This window comes from Miscanthus floridulus, chromosome 9, assembly GCF_019320115.1.
Source record: "Miscanthus floridulus cultivar M001 chromosome 9, ASM1932011v1, whole genome shotgun sequence".
NCBI lineage: Eukaryota > Viridiplantae > Streptophyta > Magnoliopsida > Poales > Poaceae > Miscanthus > Miscanthus floridulus.
In genome coordinates, this window is record NC_089588.1 from 114,603,986 (window position 1) to 114,613,993 (window position 10,008).

The following is a 10,008-nucleotide window of genomic DNA, read 5'->3' on the forward strand; positions in this document are numbered from 1 at the left end:
ATGACACTCACTGTTCAGGCATGAACTCTCGAGGTGCTTTCATCTTCTGGATCCATCCACCAACACACCATCTTCGGGACTTATCCACCAACACCGTCTTCTAGTTCAACTCCAACATCATGTCCTTCCACCCTTCACATGGTTCATCTAGCGTACCTAAATAAGATGCACAATGTAGATATATGAATGCAAAGAATGGCCACAAGAGATGCATCGCATAAAAGCATTCAAAACAAGCTTAAGGTTACACAAGAAGGCATAGCAGCTAGAGTTGTTTAACTAAACATCACACAATCTATTATAAAAAGACAGCAAGCACATCAAGCATGGCACACAAGTTAACTTAAGTTTAGCTATTATAAGCATTCATCAATTAAGAATTAACTAAACATGTTTAGCCAAACAAGAGTAAGCTAATGCAATCAACTTAGTACATGCACATAATCTAGACAGCAGCACAGAAGTCACTTGTTTCAACCATAACTAGAGTTATAGTCATCAAACAAAGGTGATCCTAGACTTTATAGAAATCTTAGGAAATTGTCTACAACTTTCTTATTTACACCTAGATCTGATTCAAAGGTTAACAAGGTTGAAAAACACTAACAATAAAATCTACACAAACGAGGACAGAAAATTGACATGAACTTCAGAAATGCATAGCTGGAGTTCTAATTATCCAACAAACATGATTCTTAACTTTATGAAAATCTTATTAAGTTACCTATAACTTTGTTATTATCATCTTAAGATGATTCTACAGCTATCAAGGTTAAACAACCCGATGAAGTTATCTCTATCCAGATTTGGACAAAACCTGCCATTCCACTTTGAACAGCTATAACTAGAGTTCTAGGCTAGAAAAAGTGGTGCTCTTAGATATTTTGGAAATCTTAACAAAATAAATACAACTCTTCTATTATCACCAATACATGATTCCATATTTAAATAAGCCAAATAATACAATCATTCAGATATGTTCAGAGGACATGCAAAACTTGACAGTAAACTTCTAAAATCTATAACTCCTAAACCAGTAGGCCTAAAATCATGAAATTTTAGTAAAGTCAATATAAGAAAATTATCTACAACTTTGGTATTCACCAGATTTACAGAAAACATCATTTGCATCATGAAAATATCACCACCACAGAAACTATACATGCAGCCTTTTTCAGCACATAAGCAAAGTGGTTCATCACTTGATTCTACTAACACGGTCACCTATGCTTAACTCAAACACTTAGCTCACCACTATCATTAAATTAGTTACTCAAAATTAGTCATGGTTAATAGGGAAAGTACCCTAATACATTCTTATATAAATAGGGTTCGCATGGTGGTGTTCATTACGCAAACAAAATATGCATTGCTAGTTTTATTTAAAGAGAGCATATTCATAAGCTATTTACACACCTCCCACCATTATGAACATGACCTCACCACATTTAGCTTATACCAACATGCAACAAAAGCATCACAAGAACATTCCTATGTTTATTTGCCACTAAGCTCTCGTTAGCTTTTATATATTAAAACCTATATATTATTTTTAGGTGGTGTTGCAAACATATAGTTTGGAGCTCAGATTTTTATGAATGAAAGATGTTATCAAAACATGACTATTTTATAAATATTACATGCTCAGGTTTTACAAATTAATTACTATAATAAAAACAAGTTGTTATTGTAATAAAGCATGTGAGAGCAAGATAAATCTAAAACACACTATTTTCTACAAAACACATAGCCATATTATGTATTAACATGACATAACAACATCGTACCAAGGCAATGGAACAACGTTTTCTATTTTTACATCTTTATTTCAATTATAAATCATTTAAAACCATTTATCAAGCACTAAGCAAGTTAAATTAATTACTCAATCATATTGTATTCAATGAACCTAAAATTTTTATCACAGCACACATATGACATCACTATCCTACCATAAAAATTTCATAGCAATAGGAGCACCACAACTTTAGATATGAATTTATTCCTAGAAAACCCTAATTTACAAAATAAATAAAAACAACAGAAACTTTCATATTATGACTTTACTGTGTAGATCTACTCATAAGGATTCCAAAACATCTTCATTTGCTATTTTATGATTTTTCTATGATTTACTATGATTTTCCAAAGTTTAGCTAATTTAGATTCATATAAGAAAAAGAAAAGGAAAAACACTTTTGCATCTGGAACCCTAGAGATTTCACAAATCAACTAAGCCCAGATCTGCAAAACCTTTCTCTCTAGTCATTAAGCATCAAGAACCCTGGAAAGAGCTTCTAATTCATTTTTCTCCATTCTTCTTCCTAGAGCCGCACAGAGAGTAGAAGATGGATGGGGAAACGGCAACGACGGCCGAGGGAGGGTGTCGTGGCCTTGTAGCGGCTAGCCACGGCCGTGCTTCGCCCTGGCTTGGCCTGTAGGTTGTCGGCCACGGAGGCAGGTGGCCTGGTAAAAGGTCCTTGTTTGGTTTTGGTAATTGAGTGATAACCTAGGTGGACTAATTGTATTTATGTAAGATACATAGGTGATTAGTCCATAGGTACATGTGTGTGAGCAACATATGCATGGAGGTTGAAATGGCTTGGAGATGTTGCAAAGCTCACACATGTGATGATGAAGGAGCTTATTGCACATGAGACATGACATTAAGTCATGTGATCAAGGTGGAGAAGATCGAGACAAGACTTGGCTTGACAGACCGGTAGCAAGAGTGAAGGGTAAGTTGGAGGCTTTGGAGTGATGGACCGTGTGGCGGTGAAGCTTGAGCAAGACTTGGCACCAATGGACGAAGGCAACGGTAAATTCATAGCCTACCACTATTGTTTAAATAATTAGTTGATCTAGTGGTTAGTATATGAATTTTTTCATGAGCTAGTGAACCCAAGTACTTGATTTAATTTGGATTGCTAACAAGTGACAAGTACAACATTGGCAAGATAACCCTTGTAAGAGGTGTGAAGAAGCTTGTCATTGGTTCAAATCGGACTTAAAAGCTTAGGTAAATCAATTTAATTTAAGTCAACCATAGAAGCTCATGATAATGATAAGAGTACAAGCACAAGACAATAATGTAAATGGATATCTAGTTTGTTTGTTTCAAGAGATATGCATTTTTCTTTAAAGAGTACAAAATTTGCCAGAAAAATGACAATTATTGGATTTATTTGGAGTCACTTTGATTGAAAGGTCCTCAAGTTGAAAACATGTTTATAAGTAATTGAGGCACCTAAGTTTGGTTTTGAAATGATCTAAAAGCATGACAAGCAAAGAGTACAAGGCAATTTGATTGAGGAGTGAACTCTACACACATTTGGTACTCAAATTGGAAGATCAAGATCAAACTCAAGATGAAGTTTAAGTTCTAGTGACTATTGAAAATTATTTGGTAGAAAGAAAAGGACTTAAACAAGAAGAAAGAAAAAGACTTAACGAATAAAGGTTACTCATCAAGTCAAGTCCATCACTTGGATCAATCAATGAAGTTATTTCAAGTGAGTGTCAAGATTGGTTCATGGAGAGAGGTTACTTCTCCCTAGTGTAGGGGCTTGCCGCCTAGTAGTAGGTAAATCAAGTGTGGTACTTGGAAGGCTAACATGGAAGTAGTGAACCGAGGGATATTTGAGATGCCTAGTTGAAGAAATCAAAAGGGTTGATCAAGAAAAGCAAGCAACACCCAAAAGAGAGCTAATCATGATATTTTAAGTGGTATTCTCACATTGATGCTCTCATGCAAGCATTGATCAAAAGATGAAGCAAGCTAACCACAACAAGATAGTGCACTTCATCATATTAGTGGTTATCAAATCATATGGGTGAAGAATGGAATTTAAAATGGTATCTATTGGTCTTCACTAAGCTTATAATTGGACTTCACATTGCTATTGGAGAAATGAATTGGAATCTATGTGACTATTCTCTACTCCAACATAGCAAAGGTATCATTATAATGTGCATGATCATTTCATCCCTTACTAGTATGTGATTATTGCATATAGTACATAGGATCATGCATAACAAATGAAATATTTAAATTCATAGCCCACCACTATTGTTTGAATGATTAGTTGATCTAGTGGTTAGTATATGAATTTGTTCATGAGCTAGTGAACCCAAGTACTTGATTTAATTTGGATTGCTAACAAGTGACAAGTACACCATTGGCAAGATAACCCTTATAAGAGGTGTGAAGAAGCTTGTCATTGGTTCAAATCAGACTTGAAAGCTTAAGCAAATCAATTTAATTCAAGTCAACCATAAAAGCTCATGATAATGATAAGAGTACAAGCACAAGATAACAATACAAATGGATATCTAGTTTATTTGTTTTAAGAGGTGTCTAGACTCAAGTATTTTATCAAGAATTCACAAGTGATGTCTAGATCAACTCACAAGTGATATCCTATAAGTGGTACTCATAAAGATAGCAAATGTTCAAGAAATGGTCAAAATTGAAAAATCCAACAAGTGATTCCATGGTAGCAAATTCTTTCAAGTGGTATCACATCTACACGTGGTATCAATCATGCAATACGATGGTTCCACAAGTGATCCTCAACTTTAAGTGATCATCAAATGAAGAATGAATCCCTCACCTACAAGAGTTCAAGTTTAGCAAATGGATAACCCATGATATGACATAGGGGGAGGTGTCCCACAAATTAGATGGGGGCTATAAATAGAAGGTGGTTTCGGCCATAGCCGTTGCTGAGCACATTGGGAGACTTTGTGTCCATGCTTGAGAGTGCTCATGAGCCCTCCAACTCACATATGCTTGATAGTGATCACTCGATTGTGTGAGAGAGCGACTCTAGTGCGATTGCATCGTGAGGTTACATCGAGTGGCACTAGGTGAGCGAGTTACAAGCCGATGGTGCTGGTTACTCTTGGAGGTTGCCATCTCCTAGACGGCTTGGTGGTGGTCTCCGTCGAAGCCCGCAAGAAGCTTGTGCGGTGCTCTAGAGAAGAGCTTTGTGAGGGGCATTGTGCTCGCCCCATGGAAGCCATGAAGAGCAACTCTAGTTGAGTGTGTCATTGAGCTACCCTCACTTTCGGGGTAGGTTCGTGCGGTGCCCGATGTGCGAGCTTGGCGAGTGATGCCAATTAGCCATCGATCCACCAAGTGAGCGGTCGACACAACGGGGACGTAGCGTGTTGGCAAGCATGTGAACCTCGAGAGAAAATCACTGTGTCAACATTGTTCTTCCCATTGGTTTGCAATCCTCTTACACAAGCTTGTAATTACCTTTATATACATTGTGCTTGTGTGGTTGCTCTTGTAATTAGTTAGCTTGTGTAGCTCACTAGTCACCTTTTTGCTTGTATAGCATAGAAGTAGCTCCCTTGCGTGGCTAACTTGGTTTGTGTAACTTTGTTAGTCGCATTACTTAGTTTGTGTAGCTAAGTATTTGCGCTCTTTGATTTGGCATTGGTTGCCTTGTTATTGAGCATTGCTAGTGAGCTTAAGAGCTTTATGCATTTGCTTACTAGAATTGTGTAGGAGCTCCCCGGTGTGCAAAATACTAGTGGCATAGGTTTATGTGACCTTGCTCCTAGAATTGGATAGGTGAGCTCTAGCTAGCCCGACACCTTTGTTGCCTAATTAGGATCTTTGTAAGGTGCTTGTGAACTTTGATAGAGGGGTGTAGTCTTGGCTAGACCGACTGTTTTAATTCCGCATTTGTTTCGATTAGCTAGCGTGGTTAAATCTAGAAACAACTATTCACCCCCCCTCTAGTTGCCTTTTTGACCCTACACCCGGCCATGGCAGCAGCAGACAGCGGGAGCCGCGTACTCGGCTCGGGCTTGGGCCGCGGGCACGAGCGCAGGGTGCTGGAGTGGGAGGCAGGCTCGGAGGCGGTGCGGCTGGTAGGGCGACAAGGATGGGAAAGGGTGCGTCAACGGTAGCTCAGAATTGCTCTAGCGAGCTGAAGTCAGAGCAAGAGGGAGCAAGAAAGAGCGAGAGGGAGAGAGCAGAGGGCGCTAGCTTCTCCACATCGACGAGCATGGGCAAGGTGGTGGTCATGTGAACAAGCATGAGGACCATGTGGCAATGATTCAATCAACCAATTGCTCCTTGTTATAGAGCTACATGATTAAAGGTGTTTGTCCAAATCAAAATGATTTGTGAGATATTAATTCTTAAAGAAGGCTACTTCCAAACTGAAATCACGATTCAGAAATTCAGGTTAAGTCCACGAAGTTCAGTGAAACTAGCAGTTTTGGGAACTGAATTTGGTGGTCCAAACGTGCTCCAAATGCGACGAGACTTATTTTGTTGTTTCCTTCACAAAGGGTACTTCAACTCATATTAAGGAATTAAATTGAGTTACCATACAATTTTGCAAGAGAAAATATCGCAAACATGTCAACTCACTGCTGCTGATCAGGGACTTAGAAAGATTTCTGAGAGCGTAAAAGAGCACTGCATTCAAACTTGAGGTCACTGTTTAACCAGGTTGGAGGCCATTTTAGCTCTTGGTCCAAAAACAAAGTTTGAAGAACTCCACCTAAACTATAACTTTCCTTTAAGGTCAAACCTCAGCATAGGTACAGAAGCTATTGTTTTACCTAGGTCAAAGCAGGATCATGATAAACCCTGACATTTTCTTGGCCCTTGATCAACATGAACCTTTCATGACTTTTGTTGTAGAGTTCAATTAGATTTATTTGGGCAAGGTAGCAAGGTTTGGTCGACATCCCATGTTCCCATTCACCTGATGAAGCAATTCAAGAAAGGTTATAACTTATCATTTCATGTGACTTCTTGGCTCCACACTTCATGAAACTTTTTCAATAGTCAATATAGATGGAAATAGATGTGAGGCACATGAAAGGGGCACCTTCAACATTACTCAAGCCCATATTTGAAAAGGGTCAACATGTAAGCAAGGTGTATTGTCCAAGTTCAAGTTGGGACTCAATTTCATAGATTTGACCTCAACACTTCCATCACCACTTCAAAAATTTTAGACTAGAGCTCTCAATCATCACTTGACATAGCTTACTTGAGTCCAAACTCGTTTAACTCGTGACTAACACCTGGGGTGTTATAAAACGTACGCTTGCAACATCTTCTTGCTGCTTGGGCGAATGGAGACTCGTTGACGGGGAGCTCGACGCTGGCACGAAGCTCGTTGCTACGGAGGCCACCGGTGCAGAGCTCATCGGCGGCACAGATCTCAGTGGCGCAGAGCTCGTCGGCAACACGGTGCTCTCCGGCGGCAGCGCGTGGAGCTAAGCGGCGGCACGAAGCTTACTGGCGGTGTACGGAGGGCAGGTGGGGTATGGCCATGACACGCGCGAACCGTGTGGCTGCACCAGTTCGAGATGGGGAGGTGCACAAGCTCCATGACATCCTTCATCTTGCTCTTGCTTTGTATGGAGAGGCAGAGAAGAGAGAGACACGAGATGGAAACAACGAGGATAAGTCTAAGTGGTCATGTGACGGGAGTATCAGATATTTATGTGGTAGATACAGTACGTGGACAACGTGCCTTGCCTCCGGCGTCTGGACGCCCTAATCAGCATTACCGAAATTGGAATGGAGAGCGTGACGGGAGTAGTTGCCAAGTCAGGAAAGCCTAGCATGCCTATCACCTTTCGAACCATGACCATGACAGATTAATACATAACGCCAGGCCGACTGCCCACCACCACATCTATCTATTAAAATCAGCAGCGGTGGCGGTGGCGGCGGCGGCCTTCAGGCCTTGCTCTCCTGTGCACAACTGGAACTGTGAGGTCATCTGCTGGTTGCCATCCTGCACGATGGACACACCACCATAGATTTAAATAGCCGGCTATAGCGGCGCTATAGCACCGCTATAGCAGCTGGAGAGAGCCAACACTACGCTATTGTTCTTTTTGCCGCTACATGAGCTAAGGCCGCTAAATCGTGCTTTAGCGCCGCTAAGTTGCATAGCTTTAGCTTTAAAATAGCGCCGTTATTTCAATTTCAGCTACAACGGCGACAATCTAGCTATAATCTACGTATCTTTTGATGCTAATTTGGTCTTTTGGAAAATTGAACGCTTGAGTTTCATGAATCATGCTATAATATCATATTAAGTAATATTCCCAAGACTCTTGGAATCTAGGAAACATATTTGTGCCCATAAAATTTCATGATTGTCATGTTTTTTTGCATCAACTAATTATATTTTTCATGTTTTTTTTTAAAAACGCTATATGCCATAGCTCCGCTATAGCTTAATAACTGCTAGAAAAAAGTTGCCGCTACTTGTAGCCCGCAGTGCACACCACCACCACCACTAGAGAAGCGCGAGGGCAACGATGGCAATGGCAAGCCACACATTCTCGTCGTGCCCTTCCCAACTCAAGGCCACATGCTGGCGGTCCTCGACCTCGTCGCGCTGCTCGCCACGCGCGGCGGCGCCGAGCTCTCGGTCACCATGGCCATCACGGCGGGCAACGCCCCGCTCCTCAAGCCACTCCTGGATGCCTGCCCGTCCGTTGGCATCGCCACGCTGCCGTTCCCTTCCTCGCCGTTGCTCCCAGCGGGCTACGGCGAGAACAGCAGGGACCTCCCGTTCCACCTCTTCCGGATGTTCATCCCGGCTCTGGCCGAGCTGCCGCGCGCGCCGCTCCTGGCCTGGTGCAATGCCCAGGTGCCCCATCAGCGCGTCACGGCCGTCGTCTCCGACCTCTTCACCAGGTGGGCGCGGCCGCTCGCCGCTGAGCTCGGCGCCAGGCACGTCACGTTCTCGCCCAGCAGCGCGTTGCACGTCGCCTTCTCGCGCCCCCTCTGGCGCGACATGCCGCAGAGACCACGTGCCGACGCCGACGCCGCTCGCCGTAGAGGCTGTCGTCACATTCCCGGATGTCAATCACGTACCGGCTCCACAAGGTCAGCGACGAGCCATCTGAGATGATCCGTCAAATCTATCTCTGGACCCTGCTGGACACCGAGTGCGTCGTCCTCAACTCCTTCGCGGCTCTCGAGCCCACCTACCTGGACGACTGCCGTTCGGCGCCATTGGTCCCGCGGGTGCTAGCCGTAGGCCCACTGTCCGAGGCCCGGGCCACCACATCCGGCAACTGGGGCGGGAAGCCGGCGGTGGCGCTGTCAGAGGCGGCCGCCTGGCTAGACGCCTTCGCCGACGGATCCGTCGTCTACGTCAGCTTCGGGACGCAGCACGCGCTGTCGCTGGAGCAGGCGGCTTGCGTGGCGGACGGGCTGGTTCAGAGCTCGGCGGCCTTCGTGTGGGCCGCGGGGACGCTCACCGTGTTGCCGGAGGGGTTCGAGGCGACCACGGCTTCACGGGGCATGGTCATCCGTGGGTGGACGCCGCAGGTGGAGATCCTGCGCCACTGCGCCGTGGGCTAGTTCCTGATGCACTGCGGCAGGAACGCCGTGCTCGAGGCCGCCTCCGCCGGCGTGGCCATGCTCACCTGGCCTATGGGCGCCGACCATTTCTTCAACAAGATCGTGGTCGAGGAGGCCGGCGTGGCCATGCACGTGGCGGAGGGCGCCGACACCATACCTGATGCTGGGCGGATGGTGGAGGCCATTGCCGCGGCTGTCAGGGACGAGGGAAAGGTCATTAGGGAGCGCGCCGTGGAGCTCGGCCGCAAGGCCGCAGCAGCTGTGGCAGAGGGTGGGAGCTCGTACATGGATTTTCAAGAGCTGGTTCACATGCTGGCAAAGGTCGACTAGTGGTTGGGTTCATAGCAGCCAAGTTCTCGAAACATTGGGGTCGTTGTAGGGAAACGCGGTACGTGGTTTCTCAAGTCCATGAGACAAAGAGGTATATAGTTAGATCTTGTTTCTTCGATTAATGGAACGCGTACCCAAGTGTAATGGGAATGTGTTCCCAGAACAACCAACATGATCCTAATTAAAATTGTTGATATCATGAATGAATTAGTTAGCACAAGTGTTCACTAAATATAAAACCAAGAAAATTCTAATAAAATAATAAAGATAAAATAGATAGTCGAACTCATCGTTCGGCCTCTCCTCTTTTT

General features: G+C 43.8%; 1 pseudogene; it reads left to right on the top strand.

Annotated features, from left to right (window-relative positions):
* Positions 1–5,781: 5,781 nt before the first annotated feature.
* LOC136480630 (UDP-glycosyltransferase 89B2-like) lies at positions 5,782–9,758 on the top strand (annotated as a pseudogene).
* The last annotated feature ends 250 nt before the right edge of the window (positions 9,759–10,008 follow it).